This window comes from Salvelinus namaycush, chromosome 34 (assembly GCF_016432855.1).
Source record: "Salvelinus namaycush isolate Seneca chromosome 34, SaNama_1.0, whole genome shotgun sequence".
NCBI lineage: Eukaryota > Metazoa > Chordata > Actinopteri > Salmoniformes > Salmonidae > Salvelinus > Salvelinus namaycush.
This window is the reverse complement of record NC_052340.1, coordinates 30862492-30880443: the sequence shown is the minus strand read 5'-3', so window position 1 is coordinate 30880443 and position 17952 is coordinate 30862492.

Here is a 17952-nt window from a genome sequence, read left to right as displayed (position 1 = left end):
ATGGCTTCCACAGGGTGTGAACAGTCTTTAGACATAGTTTCAAGCTTATATTCTGAAAAATGAGCGAGAATGATCACATCGCATCAGTGGATAGCCAGATGTCCTTAGATTTGTTCATGCGTGCGCCACTGGAGCAAGACCTTTTCTTTCTCTCTTGTATTGAAAAGGCTACCATCCGGTTGAAATATTATCGATTATTTATTGTAAAAACAACCTGAGGATCGATTATAAAAAACTTTGACATGTTTCTACGAACTTTACGGACACTATTTGGAATTTTTGTCTGCCCGTCGTGACCTGCACGAGCCGGTGGATTACTCAACAAAACGCACCAAACAAATGGAGGTTTTTGGATATAAAAATAATCTTTATCGAACTAAACGAACATTTATTGTGTAACTGGGAGTCTCGTGACTGCAAACATACGAAGATCATCAACGGTAAGCGATTAATTGTATTGCTTTTCTGACTTTCGTTACAAATCTACTTTGCTGCAAGCTGTTTGTAATGTTTTGTCTACTGAGAGCTGTCCTCACGTAAATTCTCATGGTTTGCTTTCGCCCGTAAAGCTTTTTTGAAATCTGACACGCCAGGTGGATTAACAACAAGCTAAGCTGTGTTTCGGTATATTGCACTTGTGATTTCATGAAAATTAAATATTTTTTGTAATTTAATTTGAATTTGGTGCTCTGCAATTCACCGGATGTTGACGAAAATGATCCCGCTAAAGGGATCGGTGCGCCAAGAGTTAACTTCCCTGCGCTACAGATCCCTTTTACGGGATCATTTTCCTAAACAACTGCTGAATTGCAGGGCGCAAAATATTACAAAAAATATTTATAATCATGCAATCACAAGTGAAATATACCAAAACACAGCTTAGCTTGTTGTTAATCCACCTATCATGTCAGATTTTGAAAATATGCTTTACAGAGAAAGAAATCCAAGCTTTTGTGAGTGTATCAATCAATGCTAGAACAGCTAGCCCCAAATTAGCATGGTCACAAAAGTCAGAAAAGCAATACAATTAATCGCTTACCTTTGATAATCTTCGGATGTTTGCACTCACGAGACTCCCAGTTACACAATAAATGTTATTTTTGTTCGATAAATATTACTTTTATAACAAAAAAACACAATTTGGGTTGCGCGATATGTTCAGAAAACTACAGCCTCGTTCCGGTGCTGAAAGGCAGAAGAAAATTCCCAAACGTATCAGATTCAAAAATATTACTAAAAATATTTATAATCATGCAATCACAAGTGAAATATACCAAAACACAGCTTAGCTTGTTGTTAATCCACCTATGCATCTGACAAAACATTTGATTTGATTTGTTACCATACCTAACACTAACCCAGGTGGCAGGTTATTAGCGTTTTAGCATAGCCTTCGTCTGTCTCCCTCCACTACCTCAGTGTGTCTGGGCTGTCATCCCATTGACCTCCTGGCATCTGAGACTCTTAGCTGCGCCACCTCATGGTCAAGCCTTGCCACACACGCTGTCTGGACATTTGACAAATCTAATAATTCCCCCTTTCCTCTCCTCTCCTGGAGTTAGTCCCATCTTCCCCCCCCATAATTAATTTTCTTCAATGTATTTTTGTCCACTGGGCTGGTTTTCTGCCCAGTACATTGCTGGTTGTAGGAGGGCCGTAAAATGCATTAAGTGATCGGCGGTTGCATCAACAATAATCTATTTAGATTCCCCCTCTTTCTATCTGTGTGTTTGTTCTTTTGAGCTGTCGTTTCGTGTTGTTTACCTCATGTGCCAAATCCGAAGTCAAGGTCTGTGTTTGTAAAGAGGAGCGACAGGAGGAAGTGAAACAGACAATAGGTTATGAGATTAACGTAGAAAGACAGAGGGATGGAAGGAGAGAGAGGGAGAATATGAGACAAAGAGTAGGAAGAAAGAAGGGGATTAGGGATGGATTTCCCAAATGGAAACTGAGAGGTAAGGACTGATGGAGGTGGACACCTCATCCTCTCTGTGTTCTCTCCCCTCTGAGAAGATTAACTTATTATGGCTGCAATCCCGTTAACGGGATGATATGACAACAGCCAGTGAAAGTGCAGGACGCAAAATTCAAAACAACAGAAATCTCATAATTAAAATTCCTCACACATACATGTGTTTTATACCATTTTAAAGGTAATCTTGTTGTTAATCCCACCAAAGTGTCTGATTTCAAATATGCTTTTCAGCGAAAGCACCACAAACGATTATGTTAGGTCACCACCAAGCCACAGAATAAGCACAGCCATTTTTCCAGCCAAAGATAGCAGTCACAAAAAGCACAAATAGAGATAAAATTAATCACTAACCTTTGATGATCTTCATCAGATGACACTCATAGGACTTCATGTTACACAATACATGTATGTTTTGTTTGATAAAGTTCATATAAAAAAATCTGAGTTTACATTGGCGTGTTACGTTCACTAGTTCCAAAAACATCCAGTGATTTTGCATAGCGACATCTATTCAACAGAAATACTCATCATAAATGTAGATGATAATACAAGTTATAAATATGGAATTATAGATATAACTCTCCTTAATGCAACCGCTGTGTCAGATTTCAAAAAAACTTTACGGAAAAAGCAAACCATGCAATAATCTGAGACGGCGCTCAGAACTATAGTCAAATTAGCCGCCATGTTGGAGTCAACAGAAACCAGAAATTACAGATACAGATATGTGACATTCATCTACTATAGAATGTGTGGGAAGGCCAGAGGGACCACTGTGGATTTAGTACAGAGGAAACCTATAGATACCAAACACCATTTCTCTATTAACTTCTTATGGCTGCAGGGGCAGTATTGAGTAGCTTGGATGAAAGGTGCACAGAGGTGCCCAGAGTAAACGGCCTGCTCCTCAGTCATAGTTGCTAATATATGCATATTATTATTACTATTGGATATAAAACACTCTGAAGCTTCTGAAACTGTTTGAATGATGTCTGTGAGTATAACAGAACTCATATGGCAGGCAAAAACCTGAGAAAAAATCCAAACAGGAAGTGAAAATTCTGAGGCTGGTCGATGTTCAACTCATCGCCTATTCAATTCCCTGTAAGATATGGATCTGTTTGCACTTCCTACGCCTTCCATTAGATGTCAACAGTCTGTAAAACTGTCTGTAAAACCAGACCAATGACTGAGGTGTTTCAGTCATTGGTCTGGCTGAATGCCAGTTCCTGGTCACGCGCATTCCAAACGATATCGTCTTGCTTTCCATAACTTCTAGAGACGCAAAGGAATTCTCCGGTTGGAACGTTATTGGATATTTATGATAACAACATCCTGAAGATTGATTCTCTACTTATTTTGACCAGTTTATTCGACCTGTTATATAACTTTTTGAAGTTTTCGTCCGAATTCGCCTGCATCTTGCGCAAGCGTTTGGACATGTGCACTAAACATGCTAGCAAAAGTAGCTACTTAGACATAAGTAATGGGCATTATCGAACAAAACAACGATTTATTGTGGAATAGGATTCCTGGGAGTACATTCTGATGAAGATCATCAAAGGTAAGGGAATATTTTTGGCGGAGAAATGTTGTTATATCTGAGCGCCGTCTCAGATTATTGCGTGGTGTGCTTTTTCCGTAAAGTTTTTTGGAAATCTGACACAGCGGTTGCATTAAGAACAAGTGTATCTTTAATTCTATGTAAAACATGTATCTTTCATCAAAGTTTATGATGAGTATTTCTGTTATTTGACGTGGCTCTCTGCAATTTCTCTGGATATTTTGGAGGCATTTCTGAACATGGCGCCAATGTAAACCGAGATTTGTGGATATAAATATGCACATTATCGAACAAAACATAAATGTATTGTGTAACATGATGTCCTATGAGTGTCATCTGATGAAGATCATCAAAGGTTAGTTATTAACTTTATCTCTATTTCTGCTTTTTGTGACTACTATCTTTGGCTGGGAAAATGGCTGTGTTTTTCTGTGGCTATGTACTGAGCTAACATAATCGTTTGGTGTGCTTTCGCCGTAAATCCTTTTTGAAATCAGACATGTTGGCTGGATTCACAACATGTCTAGCTTTAATTTGGTGTCTTTCATGTGTGATTTCATGAAAGATATATTTTTTTAGTAATATATTTGAATTTGGCGCGCTACATTTTTTCTGGCTTTTGGCCAAGTGGGACGTTAGCGTCCCACATATCCCAGAAAAGTTAACCCACTGTTCCTAGGCTGTCAGTGAAAATAAGAATTTGTTCTTAACTGACTTAGCTGATAACTGAAGGTAAAAAAATAAAATGGGGGCCTGTTCGGCCTTTCTTTTCCTGTAGTCCATGATCAGGCCCTTAGTATTTCTCACACTGAGGGAGAGGTTGTGATCCTGGCACCACACTGCCAGTTCTCTGACCTCCTCCCTATAGGCCGTCTCATCATTGTCGGTGATCAGGCCTAACCCTGTTGTGTCGTCAGCAAATTGAATGATGGTGTTGGAGTCGTGCTTGGCCACCCAGTCGTTGGTGAACAGGGAATACTGGAGGGGACTAAGTACACACCCCTGAGGGGCCCCAGTGTTCAGGATCAGCGTGGCAGACATGTTGTTGCCTACTCTGACCACCTGGGGGTGGCCCGTCAGGAAGTCCAGGATCCAGTTGCACAGGGAGGTGTTTAGTCCCAGAGTCCTTAGCTTAGTGATGAGCTTCGTGGGCACTATGATGTTGAACACTGAGCTGTAGTCGATGAACAGCATTCTCACATAGGTGTTCCTTTTGTCCAGGTGGGAAAGGGCGGTGTGGAGTGCAATTGAGATTGAGTCATCTGTGGATCTGTTGGGGCGGTATGCAAATTGGAGTGGGTCTAGGGTTTCTGGGATAATGGTGTTGATGTGAGCCATGAACAGCCTTTCAAAGCACTTCATGGCTACCGACGTGTGTGCCACAGGGCGGTAATCGTTTAGGCAGGTTACCTTGGCTTCCTTGGGCACAGGGGCTATGGTGGTCTGCTTGAAACATGTAGGTATTACAGACTTGATCAGGGAGAGATTGAAAATATCAGTGAAAACACTTGACAGTTGGTCAGCGCATGCTTTGAGTACACGTCCTGGTAATCCATCTGGCCCTGCGGCTTTGTGAATGTTGACCTGTTTAAAGGTTTTGTTTACATTTGCTACCGAGAGTGTTATCACACAGTCATCCAGAACAGCTGGTACTCTCGTGCATGCTTCGGTGTTGCTTGCCTCGAAGCGAGCATAAAAGGTATTTAGCTAATCTGGGAGGCTCGCGTCACTGGGCAGCTCTCATCTGGGTTTCCCTTTGTAGTCCGTAATAGTTTTCAAGCCCTGCCACATCCGACGAGCATCAGAGCTGGTGTAGTAGGATTCAATCTTAACTTCTCTGCGCTACGGGATCATTTTCCTAAACAACCGCTGAATTGCAGGGCGCAAAATATTACTAAAAATATTTATAATCATGCAATCACAAGTGAAATACACCAAAACACAGTTTAGCTTGTTGTTAATCCACCCATCGTGTCAGATTTTGAAAATATGCTTTGCAGTGAAAGCAATCCAAGCTTTTGTGAGTGTATCAATCAATGCTACAACAGCTAGCCCCAAATTAGCATGGTCACAAAATGAATCGCTTACCTTTGATAATCTTCGGATGTTTGCACTCACGAGACTCCCAGTTACACAATAAATGTTATTTTTGTTCGATAAATATTACTTTTATAACAAAAAAACACCATTTGGGTTGCGCGTTATGTTCAGAAAACTACAGCCTCGTTCCGGTCCTGAAAGGCAGAAGAAAATTCCCAAACGTATCAGATTCAAAAATATTACAAAAAATATTTATAATCATGCAATCACAAGTGAAATATACCAAAACACAGTTTAGCTTGTTGTTAATCCACCTATCGTGTCAGATTTTAAAAATATGCTTTGCAGCGAAAGCAATCCAAGCTTTTGTGAGTGTATCAATCAATGCTACAACAGCTAGCCCCAAATTAGCACGGACACGAAAGTCAGAAAAGCATTAAAATTAATCGCTTACCTTTGATAATCTTCGGATGTTTGCACTCATGAGACTCCCAGTTACACAACAAGTGTTCTTTTTGTTCTATAAATATTACTTTTATAACAAAAAAATTCCATTTGGGTTGCGTGTTATGTTCAGAAAACCAAAGCCTCGTTCCGTTCGACGAAAATTCCAAAAAGTATCCGTAATGTTCGTAGAAACATGTCAAATGTTTTTTATAATCAACCCTCAGGTTGTTTTTAACAAACATAATCGATAATATTTCAACCGGACCGTAACCTATTCAATAAAAGAGAGAAAGAAAATGGAGAGCTACCCCTCTCGCGCGCAGGAACTAATCAGAGGACACCTGACTAGTTTTGAAAAATCTCGCTAATTTTTCAAAATAAAAGCCTGAAACTATGTCTAAAGCCTGGTCACAGCCTGAGGAAGCCATTGGAAAAGTAATCTGATTGATACCCCTTTAACTGGAAGAAAGACGGGCCAGGAAACACAGATTTAAAAAAAATCACTTCCCGGGTTAGATTTCCTCAGGTTTTCGCCTGCAGAATCAGTTTTGTTATACTCACAGACAATATTTTGACAGTTTTGGAAACTTTGGAGTGTTTTCTATCCTAATCTGTAAATTATATGCATATTCTACGATCTGGACCTGAGAATTAGTCCGTTTACCTTGGGAAAGTTATTTAAAAAATTTAAAAATCTGACCCCTAGCGTCAAGAGGTTAATTAATCCTTTATTGACACTTTGCTTGTTTGATGGTTCATCTGAGGGCATAGCAGGATTTTTTTATAAGTGTCCGGATTAGTCTCCCGCTCCTTGAAAGCGGCATCTCTAGCCTTTAGCTCGATGCGGATGTTGCCTGTAATTCATGGATTCTCACTGGGATATGTACGTACAGTCACTGTGGGGACGACTTCATCTATGCACTTATTGATGAAGACGATGACTGAGGTGGTGTATTCCTCTATTCCTCTTGTAAGCAGGAATCAGGAGGGTATAATTATGTTCAGATTTGCCAAATGGAGGGCGGGGAGAGCTTTGTATGCTTCTCTGTGCATGGAGTAAAGGTGGTCTAGGATATTTTCCCCCCTGGTTGCACATGGTAAAACTTTGGTAAAACTGATTTAAGTTTGCCTGCATTAACTTTTTGTCAATAGGGGGAGCTGTTAGCACTTTTTTTTTTTTGACGTTGCCAAATTAAACTGCCTAGTACTCAATTCTTGCTCGTACAATATGCATATTATTATTATTATTGGATAGAAAACACTCTCTAGTTTCTAAAACAGTTGGAATTATGTCTCTGAGTGAAACAGAACTCATTCTACAGCACTTTTCCTGACAGGGAGTGAGATTTCAGAAATCTTGGCCCCTGTTCCCAGGTCAGTTTTAAGGTCCCTGTGAATGCTATGGGGATACAAACACTGCCTACGCCTTCCTCTAGATGTCAGTAAGTGGTGACAATTTGAATGGAGTCGATTGCGCAATCTGGGACTGTATAAAAGACCACAAGGCGGAAGTAGCTTTCTTTTCCTCCCTGCGCCTGACGCACGATGGACGTCGGACTGGCCTCCTTCCAAGCTTTGGTTTAGCCACTTCTATATCCCCGGTCATGTTTTTACTCGTTATAGGTGTTAAAAACATCATAAGGTAGTTAATTTAAACCGTTCTATAGCAATTTATATCCGTTTAGTGCGATTTTCTGGTATTTCTTTGTGACGCACTTCCAAGAGCTGGGCACTTTTCCAGTACATGCCGAACGTTAGTGGCCATTTCGACGGGACAAGAGGACATCTTTCGACCAAAAGACGATTAGACCGGAGAAAGGATACATTGCCCAAGATTCTGATGGAAGATCAGCTCATAGTAAGAACTATTTATGATGATAAATCGTTGTTCTGTTGAAAAATGTTAAACGCATATATCGCCATTTTTTTTTGTGTAGCTTCGCTTTGGCGAACCCTGTATTGCACAGTAAGGATAATTTTAGAAATGTAATTCAGCGATTGCATTAAGAACTAATTTGTCTTTCAATTGCTGTCCAACTTTTATTTTTTTAGTCAAGTTTATGAATAGTTTTCGATAAAAATAGGTGTCTTTTCAAGATGGCGCCGGGCAGATTGCTTGAGTAGTTGGACATTATTTCCATTGTGTAAGCACGATTTGTGCCGCTAAATATGCACATTTTCGATCAAACTCTATATGGATTGTGTAATATGATGTTACAGGAGTGTCATCGGAAGAATTCTGAGAAGGTTAGTGAAAAAATTAATATATTTTGGTGATGATAACGTTATCGCTCTCTTTGCCATGAATCAATGCTCGGGTAACGTTTGCACATGTGGTATGCTAATATAACGATTTATTGTGTTTTCGCTGTAAAACACTTAGAAAATCTGAAATATTGTCTGAATTCACAAGATCTGTGTCTTTCCATTGCTATGCGCTGTGTATTTTTAAGAAATGTTTTATGATGAGTAAATTGGTAATACACGTTGCTCTCTGTAGTAATTCTAGTCGCTTTGGTGAGATTTGTGATGGTGGCTGCAATGGCAAACTATGATTTATACCTGAAATATGCACATTTTTCTAACAAAACCTATGCTATACAATAAATATGTTATCAGACTGTCATCTGATGAAGTTTTTTCTTGGTTAGTGGCTATATATATCTTTATTTGGTCGAATTGGTGATAGCACCTGATGGATTAAGAAACTGATGGAGTTAGAAAAGTGGTGTCTTTTGCTAACGTGGTTAGCTAATAGATTTACATATTTTGTCTTCCCTGTAAAACATTTTAAAAATCAGAAATTATGGCTTTATTCACAAGATCTGTATCTTTCATTTGGTGTCTTGGACTTGTGATTTAATGATATTTAGATGCTAGTATTTACTTGTGACGCTATGCTAGCTATGCTAGTCAGTGGGGGGGGGGGGTGGGGGGTGCTCCCGGATCCGTGTTTCTGAGGCGGTAGAAGTTAATGTCCCGACCACTAGGAGCACCGCTTCTGGGTGATCATTTTCTTATTTGCTTATGGCCTTATAGAGTTGGTTGAGAGTAGTCTTAGTGTCAACTTCGCTTTGTGGTGGTAAATAGACAGCTACGAATAATGCAGATGGGATCTCTCTAGGTAGATAGTGTGGTCTGCAGTTTATCATAAGGTACTCTACCTCAGGCAAGCAATACCTCAAGTTTTCTTTAATATTAGATATCGCGCACCAGCTGTTATTGACAAAAAATACACATCCCCACCCCTCGTCTTACCAGAGGTGAGTCTCTGTTCTGCCGGTGCATGGAAAGTCCCGCTAGCTCTCTCTCTCTCTCTCTCTCTCTCTCTCTCTCTCTCTCTCTCTCTCTCTCTCTCTCTCTCTCTCTCTCTCTCTCTATATATATATATATATATATATATATATATATATATATCTTCTTTCAGCCACGTCTCGGTGAAACATAAGATGTTACAGTTTGTAATGTCCCGTTGGTAGCATAATCTTAATTGTAAATCATAAATGCTTTAATTTCCAATGATTGCATGTTAGCAAGAAGAATGGAAGGCAATGGGAGTTTACTTGCTCGCCTCCGGATTCTCAGAAGGCTGCCCGATCTGCGTTTCTCTTTCCCGGCCTCTTTTCTTCACGCAAAAGGTGTGGATCTGGGCCTGTTCCAGTGAAAGCAGGATATCCTTCTCGTCGGCCTCGTTAAAGGAAAAAGTTTCTTCCAGTCCGTGGTGAGTAATTGCTTTGCTAATGTTCAGAAGTTATTTTCGGTCATAAGAAACGTTAGCAGCAACATTCTGTACACAGTAAGTAAAATAATTTGTTACCCAAAACGCAAAATAGCACAATTGGTTGGGAGAATGTAAAACGTCAGCCAAATCAAACCAAATCAAATTTTATTGGTCGCATATGCATATTTAGCAGATATTATTGCAGGTGTAGCGAAATGCTTGTGTTCGTAGCTCAATCAGTGCATAATATCTAACAATACATAACAATACAAACACATCTACAAGTAAAAGAATTGGATTAAGAAATATAGGCCTTGAGTAGAATACAGTACATAGATATGAAATGGGTAAAACAGTATGTAAACATTATTTAAATGACCACTGTTCCATGTCTATGTACATAGGGCAGCCTCCTTCCGTGGCCTCCAACTGCTCTTAAATGCAAGTAAAACTAAATGCATGCTCTTCAACCGATCGCTGCCCGCACCCGCCCGCCCGTCTCGCATTACTACTCTGGATGGTTCTGACTTAGAATATGTGGAAAACTACAAATACCTAGGTGTCTGGTTAGACTGCAAACTCACCTTCCAGACTCACTTTAAACTTCTTCGGGAACGGTGTCCCTTTCATGGGATGGTTGAGCTAACGTAGGCTAATGCGATTAAATTCTTGTTAATCTAACTGCACTGTCCAATTTACAGTAGATATTACAGTGAAAGAATACCATGCTATTGTTTGAGGAGACTGCACAATTTTGAACATGAAAAGTTATTAATAAACAAATCGGCACATTCGGGCAGTCTTGATACAACATTTTGAACAGAAATGTAATGGTTAATTGGATCAGTCTAAAACGTTGCACATACACTGATGCCATCTAGTGGCTAAAATCTAAATTGCACCTGGGCTGGAATAATACATTATGGTACATGTATTTCATAGATGATGGTACAAAAAAATACAAAATAACATTTATTTTTTCTTCTTTGTATTTTCTTTTGCCAGATCTATTGTGTTATATTCTACTACATTCCTTTCACATTTCCATAAACTTCAACGTGTTTCCTTTCAAATGGTACCAAAAAATGCATATCCTTGCTGCAGGGCCTGAGCTACAGGCAGTTAGATTTGGGTATGCCGTTTTAGGCGAAAATTGAAAAAAGGGGCTAATCCTTAAAAGAATTAGCGTCTCCAATCCAAAATTAAATCTAGATTCGGCTTCCTATTTCGCAACAAAGCATCCTTCACTCATGCTGCGAAACATACCTCGGAAAACTGACTATCCTACCCATCCTTGACTTCGGCGATGTCATTTACAAAATAGCCTCCAACACTACTCAGCAGATTGGATGTAGTCTATCACAGTGCCATCCATTTTGGCACCAAAGCCCCATATACTACCCACCACTGCGACCTGTAAGTTCTTGTTGGTGATCACCATAGCAGCACCCACCCGTAGCACGCGCTCCAGCAGGTATAGCTCACTGGTCACCCCCAAAGCCAACTCCCCATTTGGCCGCTTTTCCTTCCAGTTCTCTGCTGCTAATGACTGGAACGAATTGCAAAAATCACTGAAGCTGGAGACTTATATCTCTCTCACTAACTTTAAGCATCAGCTGTCAGAGCAGCTTACCGATCATTGCACCTGTACACAGCCCATCTGTAAATAGCCCACCAAACTACCTCATCCCTATATTGTCATTTATTTTTTTGCCTCTTTGCACCCCCGTATCTCTACTTGAACATTCATTTTCTGCACATCTATCACTCCAGTGTTTAATTGCTAAATTGTAATTATTATGCCACTATGGCCTATTTATTGCCTTACCTCCCTAATCTTACTACATTTGCACACACTGTATATAGACTTTTCTATTGTGTTATTGACTGTATGTTTGTTTATCCCATGTGTAACTCTGTGTTGTTTGTGTTTGTGCTTTATCTTGGCCAGGTCGCAGTTGTAAATGAGAACTTGTTCTCAACTGGCCTACCTGGTTAAATAAAGGTGAAATAAAAATAAGTAAATACAAAGATAGAAGCTGTTTTTCAGTCTCTCAGTCCCAGCTTTGATGCAGCTATACTGACCTTGCCTTCTGGATGATAGTGGGGTGAACAGGCCATTGCTCGAATGGCTGAGGTCCTTGATGAAATTCTTGGCCTTTCCTGTGACACCGGGTGCTGTAGATGTCCTGGAGGGCAGGCAGTGTGCCCCCGGTGATGCATTAGTCAGACCTCACCACCCTCTGGGGAGCCCTGTGGTTGCGGACGGTGCAGTTGCTGTACCAGGAGGTGATACGGCCGGACAGGATGCTCTCAATGGTGCATCTGTAAAAGTTTGTGAGGGTCTTAGAGGCTGAGGTTGAAGAAGCACTGTTGCACCTTCTTCCTCACACTATCTGTGTGGGTGGACCATTACCATTTCCAAAGATTTTCACCTTCTCCACTGCGTTCCCGTCGACATGGATGGGGGCGTGCTCTCTCTGCTGTCTCCTGAAGTCCACGATCAGCTCCTTCATTGTGGTTACATTGAGGGAGATGGTTTTTTTCCTGGCACCACTCCAAATTGGTGCATTGTTGTGAATATCATCCACAACTGCCCTTATATTGTCCAGTGAAGTTGTCAGTCATTTGAAAGCCTGGACATTTTTTGGGGGGGGGGTGATTGACACTGTGCTGGGGTCTGGGGCCACTGTCCTATTTAGTTACTGGTCTCGGGAGAGACAGGGGAGAGAGAAGAGTGACAGCGTTCATCTCCTAGCTCTCAGAGGACCCCAGCTGTCTATGAAGTGCCTTGAGTGTCTGAGTCTGATAGAGTTTCACTGGGCCCTTGGGAGAAAGAAGAGAGCTTTGAGGATAAGCTGTGTGTGTGTGTGTGTGTGTGTGTGTGTGTGTGTGTGTGTGTGTGTGTGTGTGTGTGTGTGTGTGTGTGTGTGTGTGTGTGTGTGTGTGTGTGTGTGTGTGTGTGTGTGTGTGTGTGTGTGTGTGTGTGTATGTGCGTGCGTGCGTGCGTGCGTGCGTGTGCGTGTGCGCGTGAGAGAGAGAGAGAGAGAGATGCTCCCATGCTCTATTACTCAGTCAAGCGGTTGAACAGTTCCCATGCTCTATAACTCAGTCAAGCGGTTGAACAGTTCCCATGCTCTACAATTCAGTCAAGCGGTTGAACAGTTCCCATGCTCAATAACTCAGTAAAGCAGTTGAACAGTTCCCATGCTCTATAACTCTGTCAAGCAGTTGAACAGTTCTCATGATCTATAACTCAGTCAAGCAGTTGAACAGTTCCCATGCTCTATAACTCAGTCAAGCAGTTGAACAGTTCCCATGCTCTATAACTCAGTCAAGCAGTTGAACAGTTCTCATGATCTATAACTCAGTCAAGCGGTTGAACAGTTCTCATGATCTATAACTCAGTCAAGCGGTTGAACAGTTCCCATGCTCTATAACTCAGTCAAGAGGTTGAACAGTTCCCATGCTCTATTACTCAGTCAAGCGGTTGAACAGTTCCCATGCTCTATAACTCAGTCAAGCAGTTGAACAGTTCCCATGCTCTATAACTCAGTCAAGCAGTTGAACAGTTCCCATGCTCTATTACTCAGTCAAGTGGTTGAACAGTTCCCATGCTCTATAACTCAGTCAAGCAGTTGAACAGTTCCCATGCTCTATAACTCAGTCAAGCAGTTGAACAGTTCCCATGCTCTATAACTCAGTCAAGCCGTTGAACAGTTCCCATGCTCTATAACTCAGTCAAGTGGTTGAACAGTTCCCATGCTCTACAACTCAGTCAAGCGGTTGAACAGTTCCCATGCTCTATAACTCAGTCAAGCAGTTGAACAGTTCCCATGCTCTACAACTCAGTCAAGCGGTTGAACAGTTCCCATGCTCTATAACTCAGTGAAGCGGTTGAACAGTTCCCATGCTCTATAACTCAGTCAAGCGGTTGAACAGTTCCCATGCTCTATAACTCAGTCAAGCAGTTGCACAGTTCCCATGCTCTATAACTCAGTCAAGCAGTTGAACAGTTCTCATGATCTATAACTCAGTCAAGCGGTTGAACAGTTCTCATGATCTATAACTCAGTCAAGCGGTTGAACAGTTCCCATGCTCTATTACTCAGTCAAGTGGTTGAACAGTTCCCATGCTCTATAACTCAGTCAAGCGGTTGAACAGTTCCCATGCTCTATTACTCAGTCAAGCGGTTGAACAGTTCCCATGCTCTATAACTCAGTCAAGCAGTTGAACAGTTCCCATGCTCTACAATTCAGTCAAGCGGTTGAACAGTTCCCATGCTCTATAACTCAGTCAAGCGGTTGAACAGTTCCCATGCTCTACAACTCAGTCAAGCGGTTGAACAGTTCCCATGCTCTATAACTCAGTGAAGCGGTTGAACAGTTCCCATGCTCTACAACTCAGTCAAGCAGTTGAACAGTTCCCATGCTCTACAACTCAGTCAAGCAGTTGAACAGTTCCCATGCTCTATAACTCAGTCAAGCAGTTGAACAGTTCCCATGCTCTATAACTCAGTCAAGCCGTTGAACAGTTCCCATGCTCTATAACTCAGTCAAGCGGTTGAACAGTACTCATGATCTATAACTCAGTCAAGCGGTTGAACAGTTCTCATGATCTATAACTCAGTCAAGCAGTTGAACAGTTCTCATGATCTATAACTCAGTCAAGCGGTTGAACAGTTCTCATGCTCTATAACTCAGTCAAGCCGTTGAACAGTTCTCATGCTCTATAACTCAGTCAAGAGGTTGAACAGTTCCCATGCTCTCTCTCTGTAAATTGTTCCTCTGTCACTCCTTGAGGAGAGATCTCAATGGTGGTTTGAAGTGGTTTGTCTGAGGTGATGAGTAGCATAACCCTCATGGCTGTGAAAAGACACTGGCTGAGGGAATAAAGAGGTAGAGCTAAAGAACATGAAAGAGGGGAGTGAAAAGACTGGTGTGAGGAGATACTTATGGAAAGAGAGGGGGAAAGGAAAGGGGAATAGGAAGAGGGATTGGGAGACCGGACAGGGTGGAGAGAACAGGATGGAGAGGAGAGGATGGAGAGGAGAGGAGGGAGAGGAGAAGATGGAGAGGAGAGGATGAGAGGAGAAGATGGAGAGGAGAGGATGGAGAGGAGAGGATGGAGAGGATGAAGAGTTGAGGATGCAGAGTAGAAAATGAAGAGGAGAGGACAGAGAAGACAGAGAGGATGGAGAGGAGAGGATGGAGAGGAGATGGTGGAGAGGATGAAGCGGAGAGGATGGAGAGGAAAGGATGGAAAGGTGAATATGGAATAGGAGGGGATGGAGAGGATGGAGAGGAGAGGATAGAGATGAGATGATGGAGAGAATATGATGGAGAGGATGAAGAGGAGAGGACGGAGAGGAGAAGATGGAGAGCAGAGGATGGAGAGGATGTCAGAGGAAAGAGAAGATGGAGAAGAGAGGATGAGACGATGGAGAGGATGGAGATGATGGAGAGCAGAGGATGGAGAGGATGTGTAGGAGACGATGGACAGTATCGAGAGGTGGCGATGGAGAGAAGAAGATGACGAGGATGGAGAGGATGAAGAGGAGAGAATATGGAGTGGAGAGGATGGAGATGATGGAGAGGATGGAGAGGAGAGGATGGAGTTTAGAAGATGGAGAGGATGGAGACGATGGATAGGATGGAGAGGAGAGGAAGGAGAGGAGAGGAGAGGATGGAGATGATGAGAGAATGGAGAGGAGAGGAAGGAGAGGGGAAGATGGAGAGGATGGAGAGGAGAGGATGAGAGGATGGAGAAGATGGAAAGAAGAGAGGATGGAAAGGATGGAGAGGACTTAGAGGATGGAGATGATGAGGAGGAGAATATGGAATAGGAGGTAGATGGAGAGGATGGAGAGGATAAAGAGGATGGAGAGGATGGAGAGGATGAGAGAATGGAGAGGAGATGATGGAGAGGATAGTGAGGATGGAGAGGATGGAGAGGATGAGAGAATGGAGAGGAGAGGATGGAGAGGAGAGGATGGAGAGGACAGAGAAGATGGAGAAGATGAAGAGGAGAGGATGGAGAGGATGGAGAGGACTTAGAGGATGGAGATGATTGAGAGGAGAGGATGTTGAGGATTTGTAGGAGAGGATTGACAGGATGGAGAGGAGAAGAAGAGGATGGAGAGGATGAAGAGGAGAGGATGATAGCAGAAAATGAAAAGAGGATGGAGAGTATGGAGATGATTGAGAGGAGAGGATGGAGAGAAGATAGAGAGGAGAGGATGGAAAGTATAGAATGAAGAGGAGATGATGGAGAGGATGGAGAGGTTGGAGAGGACAGGATTGAGAGGAGATTATGGAGTGAATGGAGAGAAGAGGATGGAGATTATGGAGATTACAGGATTGAGAGGAGATTATGGAGTGAATGGAGAGAAGAGAATGGAGATTATGGATATTACAGGATTGAGAGGAGATGATGGAGAGGATAGAGAGGAAGTAGAGGAGAAGATGGAGATAATGGAGATGATGAAGAGGAGAGGATTGAGAGTAGAAAATGAAGAGGAGAGAATGAAAAGTTTGGAGAAGATGGCGAGGTATGAGAGGACAGGATGGGGATAAATGATGGAGTGGAGGATGGAAAATAGAGGATGGTGAGGAGAGGATTGATGGTTTAGGAGAGGATGGAGAGGAGAGGATGGAAAGGAGAGGATGGAGAGGAGAGGATGGTGAGGAGAGGATTGATGGTTTAGGAGAGGATGGAGAGTAGAGGATGGAGAGGAGAGGATGAAGAGGATGGAGAGGATGTAGAGGAGAGGATTGATGGTTTAGGAGAGGATGGAGAGGAGAGGATGGAAAGGAGAGGATGGTGAGGAGAGGATGGCGAGGAGAGGTTTGATGGTTTAGGAGAGGATGGAGAGGAGAGAATGGAAAGGAGAGGATGAAAAGTTTGGAGAAGATGGCGAGGTATGAGAGGACAGGATGGGGATAAATGATGGAGTGGAGGATGGAAAATAGAGGATGGTGAGGAGAGGATTGATGGTTTAGGAGAGGATGGAGAGGAGAGGATGGAAAGGAGAGGATGGAGAGGAGAGGATGGTGAGGAGAGGATTGATGGTTTAGGAGAGGATGGAGAGGAGAGGATGGAGAGGAGAGGATGAAGAGGATGGAGAGGATGTAGAGGAGAGGATTGATGGTTTAGGAGAGGATGGAGAGGAGAGGATGGAAAGGAGAGGATGGTGAGGAGAGGATGGTGAGGAGAGGTTTGATGGTTTAGGAGAGGATGGAGAGGAGAGAATGGAAAGGAGAGGATGGAGAGGAGAGGATGGTGAGGAGAGGATTGATGGTTTAGGAGAGGATGGAGAGGAGAGGATGGAGAGGAGAGGATGAAGAGGATGGGGAGGATGTAGAGGAGAGGATTGATGGTTTAGGAGAGGATGGAGAGGAGAGGATGGAAAGGAGAGGATGGTGAGGAGAGGATGGTGAGGAGAGGATTGATGGTTTAGGAGAGGATGGAGAGGAGAGGATGAAGAGGATGGAGAGGATGTAGAGGATGAAGAGGAGAGGATGGATAGGAGAAGATGGAGAGGATGGATAGGAGAGGATGGAGAGAAGAGGATGGAGAGGAGAGGATGGAGAGGATGGAGAGGAGAGGATGGAGAGGAGAGGACGGAGAAGATGGAGAGGAGAGGATGGAGAGGAGAGGATGGAGAAGATGGAGAGGAGAGGATGGAGACTAGTTGACGTAGAGGAGAGGATTAGGATGATGGAGAGGATAGAGAGGAGAGGATGGAGAGGTTAGAGAGGGGAAGATGAACAGGATGGAGATGAGATGATGGAGAGGAGAGGATGGAGAGGAGAAGATGGTTGAGGAGAGGATGGAGAGGAGAGGACGTAGAGGAGAGGATGAAGAGGAGAGGATGTAGAGGAGAGGATGAAGAGGAGAGGATGGAGAGGATGAAGAGGAGAGGATGGAGAGGAGAGGATGTAGAGGAGAGGATGGAGAGGAGAGGATGGAGAGGAGAGGACGGAGATGATGGAGAAGATGGAGAGGAGATTATTTAGAGGAGAGGATGGAGAGAAGAGAAAGGAGAGAAGAGAAAGGAGAGGAGAGGACGGAGAGGAGAGGATGGAGAAGAGAGGATGGAGAGGAGAGGATGAGAAGGATGGAGAGAATTGCGAGGATGGTGAGGAGAGGACGGAGAGGATGTAGGGGAGATAATGGAGAGGATGTATTGTGTGAAGAGGAGAG